We start from the raw sequence: 17,808 nt of genomic DNA, 5'->3' as shown, positions 1-17,808 counted from the left end.
AAAAAAATCAAAATACTAATATAGACTTAAATCAATGAAAAGTTCTAGCAAAAAAAAAAAATAAATAAATAAATAAAAAAAAACCCATTATAATCCACTTAGGGTTTTCGGCAGCCAGATGTATGACAAGGTTAGAAACATGGGATTGTATCTACTTTAGAAATATCTGTGATTTTTCGGGGTAATTTGGCTGAAAAAAAGGGGTAATAGACATGAATTAAATAAACATTTTGAAATAACAAAGTAAAGTTGAACTAAATAATGAGTAAAAGTAAATAATTAAGGGAATAAAACTTTGCAGTGTTGTTGTCTGCTGCTCGTAACTGTGTTTGTGGACTGTGAGCGCTTGTAGGAAAACCAGGAACACGGACGTGGTTCAAGTGGCAATGGTGGTAGTGAATTAGGTACCAAAATTGGTGTATAATAACAATCAAATAAGCACTGTGGAGTTTCAGTTGTGATGGCAGTAAGGATAAAACCACCGATTACAAGGTAAAAATGAATTCAGTTCAAACCATGACCCCGGGATTAACAAGTTTCATACTTTCACTAATATAGTCAACAAAATGTTGTTTTTATTGTGCTGATTACAACTGCAATCTTAAGTAAGATCAATAAATGTTACATATTACGCTAACATTGTTCAAATGAGTAGCTGGAAAAGATGGTGGATTTGTCCATGATTAGACTGGCCGCCTGACGATAGCCGCCATATTGGATTTCAAAACTGCCTTGAAAAACCAAACCAAATTTTACGAAGAGCGTCACATGCTTATTTTAGTTCGTATGGGGCTTTCATATATCACATTATGTTGATGAAACTTTTAATCTTATGAATTAAATGGTATGCTTAAAGATGTACGTAATTATATTCTTGTTTCACCAATTAAATATCGAGTAAATAAGACCTGACCAGCGTGATGACGATAGATCGTCCATGATCGTTTACCCTAAATTGGTAATGCTGTACATACTGCTAGTGTACCAATAGGTAATTATGCACACGTTCTGTTATGCATTAGGGGGAACTGGACTAGCGGATCCAGTTTCCAACGCGTGTGGATCCACCCTCCAAAAAAGTACTTTAACACGTCCTGACACCGGAGATGAGCACCAGTCACAGTTGTGAGAGCAAGAGCTCGAGACCTCTACTATCTTTTCAAAGTTAGTATTTTCCCCAAAGTTAGAAATTAAGGTCATATTTTAAGATTAAACAGAGGTTAATAAAAGTCTGTCTCAACGCAGTGCACACATATATACCTCCATGAAACTTTTGAAATTTTTACTTATAACACCAACAATTTAGACGATTGACGCCATTTCGATGTTTGCGGAGTTGCTTGTGTCAATAAACTTTCCATTCCATGTGCTAAATCCGCACACCACTTTTACCCATAGACGCTGGGGCACTTTCTTCAAAACAATCGTCAACAATGACACCCACCATGGCTTTTCAAGGAAACTACGATGTTTTGGTAGAAGAAGAAGAAGCATGCACTAGATAATTATTTAAATGAATAGTTAAACAGCAGTATAAGGTCATGAATTGCATACATTTTTTACATATTCATGATTATTAATGTGAGAACATTCGTTGTTGAAAAAGTAAATAGATTCCTGACTCTAATATCAACAGTTTTGCTGTGAACAGTACCTGTGGCATTGCTCGCGCTCTTCTATTGTTTATCAGTGTTGCCAATTGGTATGTGTTTACTCTCCAAACTGGATATGAGACTTAAACAAAACCAGTGAAATAAGTGAAATTAGTGTATCTATTCATAGTGTATATACATATTACAGCAATTTTATCATTAATGCATTACTGTGACAACTAGAATTCATGGAAACAGTTTGTAAATGCATCGGCGTATGTGTGAAGCTCCACTAAATTGGCAATGATGATGTCATTTTGCTGTCGTCTGCTCGTATCTACTTTAAAAATAGTATCTGTAGTTTTTTGGGGTTAATTTGGTTGCAAAAAAGGGATAATAGAACATGAATTAAATCAACATTTTGAAGTAACAAAGTAAATAATGAGTAAAGTAAACAGTTAAGGGAATAAAGCTTCGCACTTCATAAACTGTGTAGTCGTGTGCTGCCCGCAACTGTGTTTGTGGAGTGAGCGCTTAGGAACCAGGAACCGCAATGTAGTTCAAGTGCAATTTGGAGTGAATTAAGACCAAAATATGTACAGTGGTACCTCGCCATACGAAAGGCTCAACTTACGAAAAACTCCAGATACGAAAGCAAATACAAAGATTTTTTTTTATCTACATACGAAAATAGTTCAGGATATGAAAGGTTGTTGCTGTAAAGTCCCGAGATTCGCCTGGACCAGCGATAACAATTTTAAAACTCGCGTGCCGCCAACTGAGTAGACTCGCCACCATCCTCCCACTCTCCCATTGGTTCCTGATGCTAGTCACCGCCATAAGATCCTGCTCTCCTATTGGTCAGCATCTCTCCCATGATCCCATCATGCATCTACGTAGCGGCGTGCATCATCGTTATTGTAAGCACGCGGAATTTTTTCATTCTGTACGATTTCGTTTATTAACATGAATTCGTTATTGATTTCGTTGTAGTGCTACTTTATCGTTTTTTGTGAGAACTTTACTACATATGTATATGTACTACATAACTTAGTTACGTACAGTATATACGTAGTCATGGGTCCCAAGAAAGTTGAAGTAGGAAAGAAGAGGATGCTTTCTTTGGAGAGAAAGATGGAGATAATTAAAAAGTATGAAGCTGGCATGCGATTGAGTGTGATTGCTAAGGAATATGGCCGAAATCCGTTGACAATAGGCACCATCCTTAAGCAGAAGGATGCCATTAAAGCAGCTACATCTTCCAAGGGCGTGACTATTTTGTCTAGCAAGAGGAGCCACGTGCACGACGAGATGGAAAGGCTGCTTCTTGTCTGGATAAAATACAAAGAAATCGCTGGCGATACGATAACCGAGACGGCAATCTGCCAGAAGGCCAGCGCTATTTTCGGCGATTTGATTGCCCAGGCCGAAGACGACGGAGGAGAAGGGACATTGACGTTAACCCCAGAGTTCAAGGCTTCTCATGGGTGGTTCGAAAAATTCTATAAACGGACTGACATCCATTCGGTGGTGCGGCATGGGGAGGCAGCCAGCTCTGACACGAAAGCGGCGAAGCCTTTATTAAGATGTTCGACGAGATGACAATCAAGGAAGGCTACAGTTCTCAGCAAGTCTTCAACTGTGATGAGAATGGCCTTTTTAGGAAAAAAATGCCTTGTCGGACGTACATCATGGAGGAAGAGAAGAAGCTACCTGGGCGTAAGCCTATGAAAGACAGGCTTACGCTCGCACTTTGTTCGAACGCCAGTGGGGATTGCAAGGTGAAGCCCCTACTTGTCTATCATTTGGAGACTCCTCGAGCCTTCAAGGCCCACAAAGTGCTAAAGGAGAAGCTTCCAGTGATGTGGAGGGCTAATGCGAAAGCCTGGGTAACGAGACTTTTGTTCACCAAGTGGGTAAATCTGTTTTGGCCCGACAGTGAAGAAATTCTTGGAAGAGAAGGCGCCTCCCTCTGAAATGTCTGCTGTTGTTGGCAATGCCCCTGCTCACCCTCCTGGCCTCGAGGAAGATATCCTAGCGGAGTATTAGTTTATCAAGGTTCTTTATCTTCTGCCTAACACCACCCCTCTACTCCAGCCCATGGACCAGCAAGTGATATCGAACTTCAAGAAGCTGTATACGAAACATCTTTTCAAGAGATGTTTCGACATCACCGATACCACAAACCTCACCTTGCGTGAATTTTGGAAGGAGCATTTCGATGTTGTGATATGCATCCGACTCATCGATCAAGCTTGGCAGGAAGTTTTTAGGCGAACCTTGAATTCTTTGTGGATGAAACTCTGGCCTGATGCCGTATCCGCCCGAGACTTCGAGGGATTCGACGTGGGCGAAGCTGGTGTTGCGGATTCAGGAACAGTTGATGATCCTGAAACTGTTTCGCAATCAGATCTTGATGAGATCGTTGTACTCGGCAAGTCCATGGGGCTGGTCGTCGACAAGGACGACATTAATGACCTCGAGGAGTACCAAGAGGAGCTTACGACAGATGACCTGAAGGAGTTGGAGGCCATGCAACATAACGTCGTTCAAGAAGAGTTCTCTAGCTGCGGCAAGGAGGAGGACGACCCTATGACAACGGCAGAAATTAAGAATACTCTAGCTGCTTTTCATATAGTGCAATCATTTATAGAAAAAGACACCCCGAAAAGGCTTACACAGGTCGTATGCTTGTGCAGTTCGATGACATTTGCCTGAGCCATTTCAGGAACATTGTGAAAAGTAGGCAGAAGCAATCTTCCTTGGATAGTTATTTTTTAAAGAGGCCTTTAGTAGGAGTAAGCAAAAGGAAGATCCAATTCATACTACGAAAAAACAGAAAGTTGTTGAAAAATGGTGAAGAAATTGAAATTTTCATACAATGAACTTACCTGTCAGATATATACTTAGCTTAAGACTCCGTCGTCCCCGACAGAAATTCAAATTTCGCGCCACTGCGCTACAGGTAAGGTCAGGTGATCTACCGGCCTGCCCTGGGCGGCAGGACTAGGAACCATTCCCGTTTTCTATCATATTTTCTCTTGTGCCGGTGGTGGATCAACATTGTTGTTACTACCGTCCTGACTGGAATTCGCTTTTCAAGACTTTTTGATCATCTTTATTGGATTTCTTGGTGACGTACTGGATCGTTGTTTTGGGCATTCGCTACCGTGGACTGGATTTGGACTTGCTTTTGATTTTTCTGATAGAATGTCTGATTCAAGTGTTAGTGTGAGAGTGTGTGTGAATGTAGGCTGCAAGGTGAGGATACCGAAGGCTCGGTTGATCCTCACACTGTATGTCGTAAGTGTAGGGGGTTTGACTGTTCTTTAGCTAACACCTGTATTGAGTGTGAAAAGTTGAATGCTAATGAATGGAAGACTCTAACTTCTTACTTGAAGAAGTTAGAAAGGGATAGAATTAGACGGGCTGCACAAAAGGGTGGTGAGTACAAGGCCTATTGAGCCTTTTTTTCTGAGTCTAACTCTCCTGTTATTAATGATTTTGATTCTCCCTCTGTATCTGAACCCTCACAAGGCTTGCATTCGGATTCGGCTTTCTGAAATCGCCAATTTGAAGGCTACTCTTGTAAGATGAAGACAAAAATGGTGGCCATGCAAGGTAAGGGAAGTGATAGTGATTTACTTAGTGAAGTGAGTGTTCCCTGCGATGCTCCCAGGCCTAGACCTCTTCCAAACTCACATACCCAGAGGAGAAGGAAAGTCGAAAGCCGTACGGAGGTTGTGGGGAATCCCCAACGGTCAGGCGTCCTTCACAGGTTCTGTTTCGCTACAGACTGCTCAGGACCGCTTTAATAGAAGCGTCCTACGAGATTGTTTCTTGTCGTCCGGTTCTCCTTCACCTAAACGAGGGTGGAAGGACTCGGATCTTTCTAGGCCATTGAAAAGGCACTGGAAAGAGCCCGCGTTTGACTCGAGCCCGGAGCGCTTCTCGGAGGAAGCCCCCTCTTCTATCAAGAAGTCTAAGATGGTCTCGACGCCTCCTCGATCGTAGTTGAGATCGCACACCTTCGAGGTCTCCTGCTTCTTCAATTGAAGAGGACGCTGGTGTGCTTCCAGAGGATTGTTAGCTGTGCAGGAACAGTTAGCCTCTTTAGTTGGAGTTCTTTCGAGGGATCCCCCTTGCAAGAAGGACGCTAGACTTCCTATTAGAAGCTCGTCTTCTTTCGCCTGCCAGACGTGAAGCGTCCTCCAGGCATGAAGAGCCTTTTAAGCGCGACGTATTCCAGGCGTGAAGATTCTTTCAGGCGTCAGGAGCTATCCGAGCGAGTTGCTCTAGATAAGGATACTCTCAGGCGCAGGCGCCAGCCAGGCGCGAGGCGCCAGCCAGGCGCGAGGCGCCAGCCAGGCGCGAGGAGTCAGCCAAGCGCGAGGCGCCAGCCAGGCGCGAGGAGTCAGCCAAGCGCGAGGCGCCAGCCAGGCGCGAGGAATCAGCCAAGCGCGAGGCGCCAGGCCAGGCGCGAGGAGTCACCAAGCGCGAGGCGCCAGACAGCGCGAGGCTCAGCCAGGCGCGAGGAGTCAGCCAAGCGCGAGGCGCCAGACAAGCGCGAGGCGTCAGCCAGGCGCGAGATGCCAGCCAAGCAACAAGCTCCAGCCAAGCGCGATGCGCCAGCCAAGCGCGAAGAGCTTGCCAGGCGTGAGAAGTCAAGCAGACGCGAGACATCTAGTAGACTTGAGAGAGAATCTGTTCACTCGATGAGTCCCTCTCCTAGTAGAGTTTGGTCACCAGTAGAGAGAGACTTGGTGAAGATCCTCTCGTATTTCAAGCCGATTCTCCGCACGGTGTGGACGTAGATTCGGAAGACGAGGCTAACGGTAGAGAAGGCTTCTCTAACTATAGAGTTTTGACAGACCTTTTGCAAGAGTATGGAGATTCCTTGACTCCTGCTGCTCCTCCTTCGCCTCGATCACTGTTTTCGAGTGCGATCGTACCTAAGTCTTCGTCGGTTTTGAAGATGAGACCGACTATCTCGATGAAAAGAGCTCTACAGTCGCTTGACAAGTGGATGTTATCAAAGAAGGATCTGGTCAGAACCACCTTCTGTATGCCTCCAGCCATACTTTCTGGTAAAAGAGCATGTGGTACCAATGTGGGGAGAACATGGGCCTTTCTCTCCCAGCATCGGCTGAAGCAGACTTTTCAACCTTGGTTGATTCATCGCGTAGACACGCTTTGAATGGAGCTCGTGTGACTTGGGCGATTTCTGAGACTGATCATCTCCTCAAGGGCCTCTTCCATATTTTGGAAGTTTTTAATTTCTTAGACTGGTCCCTTGGGGTGATGTCTAAGAAGGCTCATGACTCGGAAGGTCTAGACCCCGAAGTCATTCTTAGTATACTGTCATGTATTGACAAGGCAGTACAAGACGGATCGGGAGAAGTCTCCTCCTCTTTGGAGCGGTACTCCTTAAGAAGAGGAGTATTTTTAGTGCCTTCTTAACCAAGGCGGTTTCACCCTCACAGAGAGCAGCCCTGGTGGTTTTCGCTCCCATGTCAGACTTCTTGTTTCCTTCTCAGTTAGTGAAGGACATTTCTCGCTCACTGACTGAGAAGGCGACACAAGATCTTCTACTTCAGACTGCAAGGAAGAAGAGACCCCTTGTTGCGGTTGACAAGAAAGGACCTACTTCTACGGTTCAGCCCTTTCGAGGAGGCCCTCCCTCCAGAGCTCCCTCTAAAAGGAGAGGTCCTGAGAGGAGAGGTAGAACTTCTTCCCGTCCCTTTAAGAAAGGGAAGTGAGACAGCCAACCTCCAAACACCAGTGGGTGCCAGGCTTCTCGGATTTGCAGACGCCTGGACATTCATAAACTCGGACGCCTCTTCGATGTCTATAATCAGGAAGGGATATCTTATCCCCTTCCAGGCTTCCAGGACAGTCCTCCCCTAACGACTATTCCGCGGGAACTGTCAGCCAGATACAGGGACCCTGTACTGAAGGATACTCTTCGTCTGATGGTTGGATCAAATGTGGGACAAAACAAGCTATAGAATTAGTACTGGAGCAAAACTCTCCGGGGTTTTAACAATCGTCTTTTTCTGGTTGCGAAAGCCTCGGGGGGCTGGTGGAGACCAGTACTAGACGTCAGCGCTCTGAACAAGTTTGTTCTAAAGGAGAATTGTTGTCTATGGAGACTTCGGCCTCAGTCCTTGCGGCTTTTACGACAAGGAGATTGGATGGTGTCGCTGGATCTCCAGGACGCTTATTTTCATGTCCCGATTCACCCTTCTTCGAAGAGTACCTCCGTTCATGACGGGGGGTGGGGAAGGATCTTTCAGTTCAGGGCGTTGTGTTTCGGCCTGTCCAGCTCCTCAGGTCTTCACAAACCTGATGAAGAATGTGGCGAGGTTTCTTCACCTCAAAGGCGTCAACATCTCTCTATCTCTGGACGATTGGCTCATCAGGGCCAGAACAGAGACAGTGTTGGAGGACCTTTCTTTGACCCTAGACCTGATAAAGTCGTTGGGACTACTCGTGAACCTCGAGAAGTCACAGCTGATCCCCAGACAGAACTTAGTCCTATCTGGGATTCAGATGGTTTATTCTCTGGGTGTGTAAAATTTTTTTCTTTTGAGTATTTCCTTCGCAAGAGAGGAATCGTAAGAGGCTTGGAAAAAGTCTCTCTCTTCTATGGGAAAGAACGAACGTTCGGCGAGGGAATGGTTAAGCCTTCTAGGGACCCTTTCCTCGCTTCAAACAGTTCTTTCCTCTAGGAAGACTTCATCTTCGTCCTCTCTTAGTTTTTCCTAACCCGGAAGGATCTTGGAACTGGAAGACGGGACTTCTCTCCGACAGTTTTCTCCTTCCATGGAAATGAAACCACACCTACAATGCTGGTTGTCCCCTCTAAAAGAGAACAAGGGAATTTCTCTGGAAGTTCCGAACCCAAGCCGAGTGTTATAGTTCAGACGCATCGGAGAAGGGTTGGGGAGCAACACTAGGACCGAGAAGAAGTGTCAGGCACCTGGAAGGCAGCACAGGTGTCCTGGCACATAAATTGGCAAGAACTTCTGGCAGTACACTTGGCTCTAAAGTTCTTCGACCTTTCTTTTGTGACTAACAAGTGTGGTCCAAGTGAATGTGGACAACACTACCGCCCTTTCCTACATTCGGAAACAGGGAGGAACACACTCCTTGTTCCTATACGAAATAGCAAGAGATCTGCTACTTTGGACCTCCAGAGGAACATCTCCCTCCTGACAAGATTTGTTCAGGGTACGAGAACGTAAGGGCGGACAGACTCAGCAGGAGAAGCCAGGTCTTCACACAGAGTGGACCCTTCATTCAGAGGTGTGTCAGAGTCTTTGGGATCTTTGGGGCACACTCCTCATGTAGACCTGTTCGCCACATTCCTTTCCAAAAGGCCTGGAAGTCTTTTGCTCAGTGGTGGAAGACCCAAGAGCTCTCATGGTCGACGCCTTCCTGCTAGACTGGTCTCATGTAGACGTGTACGCTTTCCCTCCCTTTCAAAATCTGGGGCAAGTGTTGAGAAAGTTTGTAGCGTCCAACAGAACAAGAATGACCCTGATAGCCCCTTTTTGGCCAGCACAGGATTGGTTTGCAGAGGTGCTGGAGTGGACAGTAGACTTCCCCAGATCCCTTCCAAGAAGGATGGATCTTCTCAGACAGCCACACTTCGAGAGGTTTCATCAAAACCTCCCCGCTCTCCGCTCTGACTGCTTTCGACTATCGAAAGACTTGTCAGAGCGAGGGGGTTTTCTCGAAAAGCTTCAGCGCTATCGCTAGAGCCCGCAGAACTTCCACTAGACGAGTCTATCAGTCTAAGTGGGAGGTTTTTAGGTGTGGTGTAAGTCTAAGAAGTTTGTCCTCCTCCAGTACCTCTATAACCGAAATAGCTGATTTCCTTTTGTTCCTGAGAGAGGACTCTCACTTTGTCTGTATCGACTATAAAAGGATACAGGAGCATGCTTTCGGCAGTCTTCAGAAACAGAGACCTAGAGCTTGCTGATAATAAAGATCTGCACGACCTGATTAGATCGTTTGAAACAACGAAATCTAAGGAACTAACTCCTCCCAGCTGGAACCTGATGTAGTTCTCAAGTTCCTTTCGTCCGAAAGATTCGAGCCTCCTCATTTAGCTTCGTTTAGGGATTTAACGAGGAAATGCTTGTTTCTCTTATCTTTGGCGACAGCCAAAAGAATTGGTGAACTTCACGCCCTTGAAGATGAAGTAGGCTTCAACAGAGACTCGGCCTTCTGCTCTTTGTTTAGAACAACTTTTTTTCTAGCGAAAAACGAAAACGAAAACCCCTCGAATCCCTGGCCCAAGAAATTCGAGATCAAGGCTTATCGAGTCGTTGTGGGTAGAGAAACAGAAAGGTCTCTTTGCCCGGTAAGAACCTTGAAGTTCTACTTACAAAGAAAGAAAACAAATGGGAGGCTCTAGGCAAGGTCTTTGGTGTTCGATTAAGGACCCCACAAGAATCATGGTCAAAGAATGCATTAGCTTTCTTCATAAGGAGCGTCATTACAGATGCTCACAAATTCTGTCCTGACGACTCTTTTCCACTCTTAAGAGTAAAAGCTCATGAAGTCAGAGCAATGGCACGTCTCTCTCTTTCAGAATATATCGCTAAAGAAAATACTTTGATACGACATATTGGAGGTGCATTCGTTTTTTTGCATCTCCACTATCTTAAGACTTCGCGTGACCTATGAGAAATGTTTTTCTCTGGGGCCTCGTATCGGCGGATACGATACTGGGTACGGGAGCAAACACCAATCCTTAACTTTGTACATACCTTCTACTAGATATGTTCTAGATTTCTGCTGACAAAGAGGGCTCGGTGCTGCACTGGCGGCCAGTCACTGTTGTTCAGTAAGGAACTCTTTGTGATATCTTTTGGAGGAGGAGTTTAAAATTTTTTTTTGGAATTTTTGTATGAATGCGTATCAGTTTCGAGTTATGGGTTGTTGTGTAATGAGTTCGGGGATAACTCAGAACAATTCTTTATACTACCTTTATGGTTAGGATCAGGTGGTCCTTCATAAGGTGTGTTGTCATAGAAGTGGTCCAGGACCCAGTTGACAAAGTCCTTTCAGGCTCTGCCGAATAAGCGGTTCATATACCCATCGACAGACCCACAAGAACTCTTAGGACCCCATAGATCACGAAATACTCGCTTAAAGTCTTGAGGTGATGCAGGACTACCGGGCAACAGCCACGAAGTCTACCACCTATCAGGTAGGAACCAAGGTTTTTTTTTTTTTTTTCTTTTATACCTACAACATATGTTGTTTACCTGTCTATTCCATTTTAGCTGTCTCTTACCCTCCACCAAAGGGTGCCAATCAGCTAAGTATATATCTGACAGGTAAGTTCATTGTATGAAAATGATATTGTTATAATACAATAAAGTTTCATACATACTTACCTGGCAGATATATACGATTAATGGCCCACCCACCCAGCCTCCCCACAGGAGACAGGTGGAAGAAGAAAAGAAATATGATCGAAAACCGGGAATGGTTCCTAGCTCCTTCTGGCCGCCCAGTTGGCTGGCCGGTAGATCACCTGACCTACCTGTAGCGAGTGGCGCGAAATTTGAATTTCTGTCGGGGACGACGGAGTCTTAGCTAAGTATATATCTGCCAGGTAAGTATGTATGAAACTTTATTGTATTATAACAATATCATTTTGTAAATAACGTAAAGTATAAAAAAGTAAAAAAAAATGTAAAAATAAAAAAAAATAAAAAAATTTCATTATAAGTTTTTTGTAAAGTTAAGTGTTACGGGTTTGTTAATGTGTTTTGTAAAGTTTAGTTTATGTTTCCTGACATTTTTAATGTGTTTCGTTAAGTTAAGTGTACGTACTATAAGAAGTTTTCTGCCGTTTGTCCTCCTCCTCTGTTGCAACTTTCGGAGATAGCCTCACTCGAAAGGTAAGGTTCCACATTTTACTACATACGTACGTATATACCATGTACACATACACTTTATTTATAGGTACGTACATATTAGTACTAGTACATATTAAGTTAGGTATTGAATGGTCCAAATTGTTGTAGTATTTCATTGTTTATTGGTCAATTTAGCTTTACAGTAGTACCTCGAGATACGAAATTAATCCGTTCCGAGGTGCCCTTCGTATCATGAGGTTTTCGTATCTTGGACCACATTTTACATGTAAAATGGCTAATCCGTTCCAAGCCCTTCAAAAACACCCCAGTAAATTATATTTCCAGGCCTACAACACATGTTCTAGGGTTACAACGCCGATCCGACGGAAGAAATATGACTCCAAAAAGGCAAAATACTGTACATACTTGAGTAATATTCAACTGCATGTAATGTTCAACCTCATTTTTACTGCATATATTAGGACTTTAGCATATGTCCCTTAGCAATAAGCCTAGCCTATGTTAGCGGTTGCTACTGTAGCCTAGTCTATGATTCTGACATCTAAACCTAAGAAGCTAAAAGCTTCGAATATGCCAATAAAATGTATAAATAATCAGTATGTACTCATTTAAAATAATTATTAATTAATCATTAACTATAATACACAAACAAACAAAAAAAAACCTTCCAATCGATTGTTTACATTCAGCTCTTACGAGTACCGAACGAACGCTAAGCAATCACTTTTCCTAGGACAAAGTATGCCATAAATTTTCATTAGTATCTCTCTTCAACTAACAGTATAATAACCATTCATTTCTATTCTTTATTCTATCTTTACCTAATGGAGATACCGAGTTACTGACAGCTGTAATGAAACATATACGTAACGCAGTATTAAAACAGAAGAAGAATTCTAAAAAATACGTATTTCTTGGCTTCGATGATAGCAGTCTGATTTATTTTATATTTTATATCTAATTCACAATTTTTTCTATTAAATGTATTGCATGTACAGTAGTACCTCGAGATACGAAATTAATCCATTCCGAGGCGCCTTTCATATCATGAGGTTTTCGTATCTTGGACCACATTTTACTTGTAAAATCGCTAATCCATTCCAAGGCCTCCAAAAACACCCCAGTAAATTTCATAATAAAGGTAAATTGACCTATAAACAATGAAATACTACAACAATTTGAACCATTCAATACGTAACTTAATAATAAAAAATGCAAAACTGTAATAAAGTGTATATTAGTGTACAAGAAATATTATTACTGTAACATAAAATGTGGAAGCTTACCTTTCGAGTGAGGCTATCTCCGAAAGTGGCGGCAGAGGAGGAGGAGGACAAACGGCAGATAGGTACACTTAACTTTACGAAACACAAAAAAAATGTTCCAAAGAAAACAAACTAAACTTTACAAAACACCATTAACAAAACTGTAACACATTAACTTTAGCAAAACTTAGAACTAAAATTTAGTTTTGTCTTTTTTTTTATTTTTTTATTTTTACACTTCTTTTTACTTTTTTATACTTTACGTAATTTCAATTTCTTCACCACCGAATGGATGCCAGTCCGTTTATGGAATTTTTCAAACCACCCATGAGAAGCCTTGAACTCTGGGGTTGCCGTTGATGTCCCCTCTCCGCCGTCGTCTTCGGCTTGGGCAATCAAATCGCCGAAAATAGCGCTGGCCTTCTGGCAGATTGCCGTCTCGGTTATCATATCGCCATCGATTTCTTTGTCCTCGATCCATACAAGAAGCAGCCTTTCCATCTCATTATGCCCATGGCTCCTCTTGTTGGACAAAATAGTCACGCCCTTGGAAGGTGTAGCTGCTTTGATGGCTTCCTTCTGCTTAAGGATGGTGCCTATCGTCGACAGATTTTGGCCGTATTCCTTAGTGATCACACTCAACCGCAAGCCAGCTTCATACTTTTTTATTATCTCCATTTTTGTCTCCATAGAAAGCATTCTCTTCTTTCTGTGAACTTCAGCAACTTTCTTGGGACCCATGACTATATGTATTGTACGTAATTAAGTTACGTATGTATAGTATACATATACTAATTAGGTTCTCACAACACGATAAAGTAGCACAATGAAATCACTAACGAATTTACGATGCTAAACGAAATCGTTGGACCGAATGAATGCCGCATGCGTACGATAAAGCTTTGGGTGCGAAGTGGCCGAGCGAAGGCACGCCACCACGTAAGATGCATGATGGGAGGGATGCTGTCCAATAGGAGAGAAGGATTTAATGGCTTGGCTAGCATCAGGAACCAATGGGAGAGCAGGAGGATGGTGGCGAGTCTACTAGAACTAAGATGGCGGCGCGCGGCGCGAGTTTCAAAATTGTTATCGGGCGAATCTTGGACTTTCAGACCTTTCGTATCTTGAAAACTTTTTGTATGAAGAGCAGTAAAATTTTTCGTGTCAGCTTTCGTATCTCGAGTTTTTCGTAAGTTGAGCCTTTCGTATCTCAAGGTACCACTGTACTCATTTCAAATAATTATTAAGAAACCATTAACTATAATAAACAAACAAAAAAAAAAGCTTCCAAACTTCTGTTTACATCCAGCACTTACGAGTATCGAACGATCGCCAAGCAATCACTTTTCCTAGTACACAGTAAGCTATAAATTTTCATTATCTCTCTTCAACTACTGAAACTACCAAACAGTATAATAACCATTCATTTCTATTCTTTATTCTATCTTTACCTAATGTTTTTTTTTTTATTAAATTTATTGCATGAATAAGTTTTTCAATTTACAGCATCCTTTTACCAATAGAATACTTAAAGCACAAGGGGTAGATGCTGACCAATAGGAGAGCAGGATCTTATGAGGTGACTAGCATCAGGAACCAATGGGAGAGCGGGAGGATGGTGGCGAGTTTACTCAGTTGGCGGCGCGGGAGTTTTAAAATTCTTCTCAGTGGTCCGGGCAAATCTCGGGACTTTACAGCAATAACCTTTCATAACTTGAGCAATTTCGTATGTAGAGCTGTAAAATTTTTCGTATTTGCTTTCGTATCTCGAGTTTTTCGTAAGTTAAGCCTTTCGTATGTTGAGATACCACTGTATTATAAAATTTACTGGGATGTTTTTGTAGTGCTTGGAACGGATTAGGCATTTTATATGTAAAATGCGGTTCAAGATACGAAAAGCTCATGATATGAAGGCCGCCTGGAACGGATTAATTTCGTATGTCGAGGTACCACTGTATAATTACAATAAAATAATCACTGTGGAGTTTTAGTTGTGATAGCAGTAAGGATAAAACCACCGATTACAAGGTAAAAATGAATTTCAGTTCAAACCATGACCCCGGGAATAAGAAGTTTCATACTTTCACTAATATAGTCAACAAAATGTTGTTTTATTGTGCTGATTACAACTGCAATCTTAAGTAAGATCAATAAACGTTACATATATACACTAACATTGTTCAAATGAGTGTTGGGAAGGCTGGGAAAGATGTTGAATCCTTTGCGGTTACGAACGGCACCTCAGTCGGTGGACGCCATATTGGATTTAAAAACTGCCTTGAAAACATATTTTACGAAGACCTCACATGCCTATTTTAGTTCGTATGGCACTTTCATATATCACATTATGTTGAAACTTCAATCCTATGAATGGTATGCATAAAGATGTAATTGTATTCTTGTTTCACCAATTAAATATAGAGTGAATAAGGGTGATCCTTGCGATGACAATGGATCCACCGCGGTGTCTCCCCCCTAGTATGGGAAACAACCAACTGGACTAGCTGATCCAGTTTTCACCGCTTGTGGATCCACCCTCCGAAAAAGTACTTTAACACGTCCTCCATGATGCTTTCGAAATTTTTACTTATAACACCAAAAATGAAGAAGATTGACACCATCTCAATGTTTGCGGAGTCACTTGTGTCAATAAACTTTCCATTCCATGTGCTAAATCCGCACACCACTTGTACCATAGACTCTGGGGCGCTTTCTTCACAACAATCGTCAACAATGACACCAACCGTCTGGTACATCAAGGAAACTGAAACTAACGCTTTTTTAGTAGAAAGAAGAAGAAGTGTGCACTAGATAATTATTTAAATGAATAGTTAAACAGCAGTATAAGGTCATGAATTGCATAAATTTTTTACATATTCATGATTATTAATTTGAAAATATTCGTTGTTGAAAAAGTAACTAGATTCCTGACTCAAATATCAACTGTTTTGCTGTGAACAGTACCTATGGCGTTGTTCGCACTCTTCTATTGTTTATCAGTGTTGCTAATTGGTATGTGGTTACCCTCCAAACTGGATATAAGACTTGCACAAAACGGGGGAAATAATTTGAAATTAGCGTATCTGTTTGCAGTATATATACATATTAGAGCAGTTTTATCATTACGTATTGCATTACTATGACAACTAGAATTCATGGAAACAGTTTGTAAATGCATCAGCGTATGTGTGAAGCTCCACTAAATTGCCAACGATGACATTTTGCTGTCGTCTACTCGTATCTACTCTAGAAATATCTGTTATTTTTCAGGGTTAATTTGGTTGCAAAAAAGGGATAATAGACAATTAAAATAAACATTTTAAAGTAACAAAGTAAAGTTAAACTAAATAATGAGTAAGGTAAACAATTAAGGGAATAAAGCTTTGCACCTCATAAACAGTGTAGTTGTATGCTGCCCGCAACTGTGTTTGTGGAGTGAGCGCTTAGGAACCAGGTACAGCAACGTAGTTCAAGTGCTATTTGAGTGAATTAAGACCAAAATGTGTATAATTACAATCAAATAAACACTGTGGAGTTTCAGTTGTAATGGCAGTAAAGATAAAACCACCGATTACAAGGTAAAAATGAATTTCAGTTCACTATATTAGTGAAAGTTTCATACTTTCACTAATATAGGCAACAAAATGTTGTTTTATTGTGCTGATTACAACTGCAATCATGAGTAAGATCAAGTAAGATCAATAAATGTTATATATAAACGCTAATATTGTTCAAATGAGTGTTGGGAAGGACGTGGCATCGATGCCAGTTATGAATGGCACCTCAGTCGGTGGACGCCATATTGGATTTAAAAACTGCCTTGAAAACATATTTTACAAAGCTTATTTTAATTCGTATGGACCTTTCATATATCACATTATGTTGACAAAACTTCAATCTTTTGAATGGTATGCTTAAGGGGGCCGGCCGGAACTCCTATATATGGAGGTATAGGGCGAAAAATGCAAAGTCATGAAAAAATTCATGGAGCTTCATATGGCAATTGAGAATACGTAAACGAAATATTTCGTCAAAATTCCTCTTACTTTCGTAGTTACAGGGTAATTAGTTAACGTAACTCTATAAGCCTAAAACATTGATCCGTACAAGAAAATGCAATATTTCTTCTATTATCGTAAATTTTGATAATTATTGTCAAAGAAATTGGGAGAAATGGCATCTGTAGACATTCCCCGAGTCGAGAAGGGAAACCTCAGCTCAGCTACCAAGTCCAGTCATGATTAAGTGCGATCACAAACTTCAAGTATTTTACACGTTCGATTTCACCTCTGACATTCGCTTGATTTTACGTATGTTTATGTATGTTTCGGCAAGAATTTCATCATGCCAATGAGGATAAGACAAGGAAAACATCTCGCTAACGAAGAAAAATCGCTCAAGTATTATTACAGAATATCATAATATACGTGTAGTTAGTGAAGAGAGAGGGGAGGGTTGTAGTAAGGGTTGCGTAGTAACGCCCCTGTCTTGCCTGACAGCACGTCACACTGTGCCCAAGGCTACGATCTTTGAGCAAAGAGATCTTCATTTATGATAAATAACAAAGTTTTGGTTTTTTAATACCCAAAATGGAATATGAAATTTATAATAATCATGATTTATTAAATTGTCTTTGTAAAAAGAGAGTACACCTTCGAGTTTCACCTCTGACGTTCTCTTGCATTTACGTTTGTTTATCTTTGTTTCGGCAAGAATTTTATCATGCCAAAGAGGAAAATACAAGGAAAACATCTCGCTAACATACAGAAGAAGAAAATTCGCTGTAATAAGCCGAGTTAGTGAAGGGGAGAGAGGGGGTTACGTAGGAAGGAGTGCCCCATCTTGCCTCAAGCAGTGCCCCAGGCTACGATATATGAGCAAAGGGATCATCATTTATGATTAAATTATGATAAATAAAATAGTTTTGGTTTATTAATACACAAAAAAGAAATATACATTCATAATAATCATTATTTATTAACATTGTCTTTATAGAAATACGAAGGAAAACTTTGAACGCCCGTATCTCAAAACTATACTTATTGACCT

The 17,808-nt window shown here is 41.6% G+C and overlaps 1 protein-coding gene across 2 annotated transcripts in view; it reads left to right on the top strand.

The window, feature by feature from the left end:
• LOC135212554 (large ribosomal subunit protein mL64-like) overlaps window positions 1-17,808 on the top strand; it is a 146,909-nt gene that overhangs the window by 7,786 nt on the left and 121,315 nt on the right. The gene's annotated exons all lie outside the window — the stretch shown is intronic.

Source organism: Macrobrachium nipponense, chromosome 41, assembly GCF_015104395.2.
Source record: "Macrobrachium nipponense isolate FS-2020 chromosome 41, ASM1510439v2, whole genome shotgun sequence".
Classification (NCBI taxonomy): domain Eukaryota; kingdom Metazoa; phylum Arthropoda; class Malacostraca; order Decapoda; family Palaemonidae; genus Macrobrachium; species Macrobrachium nipponense.
This window is presented reverse-complemented; position numbering and strand designations above follow the sequence as displayed.